The following is a 300-nucleotide window of genomic DNA, read 5'->3' on the forward strand; positions in this document are numbered from 1 at the left end:
TATGAATTCATCCCCTACATCTCCTCACAATTCTATTATTTTCAGAGACTCTGATTATAATAATGGATTCACACTGGCTCCTAATCTGAATGAGGTTAGAAATAAATATGCTAGCCATTATCCCCATTCTAACTGAAAAAGTGCCTGCTCCACAGAAGCCACCACACAGTATTTCCTTACATAAGCAATTGCATCTCTTATACTAGAAGCTATCGTCAACAGTATGATATACTCCAGACAATGAACAATCACAAAAGCCCTGAACCAAATAGCATCTCTTATAATTATCATAGCATTGGT

This window comes from Sapajus apella, unplaced genomic scaffold (assembly GCF_009761245.1).
Source record: "Sapajus apella isolate SASKATOON/1434 unplaced genomic scaffold, GSC_monkey_1.0 scaffold77, whole genome shotgun sequence".
NCBI lineage: Eukaryota > Metazoa > Chordata > Mammalia > Primates > Cebidae > Sapajus > Sapajus apella.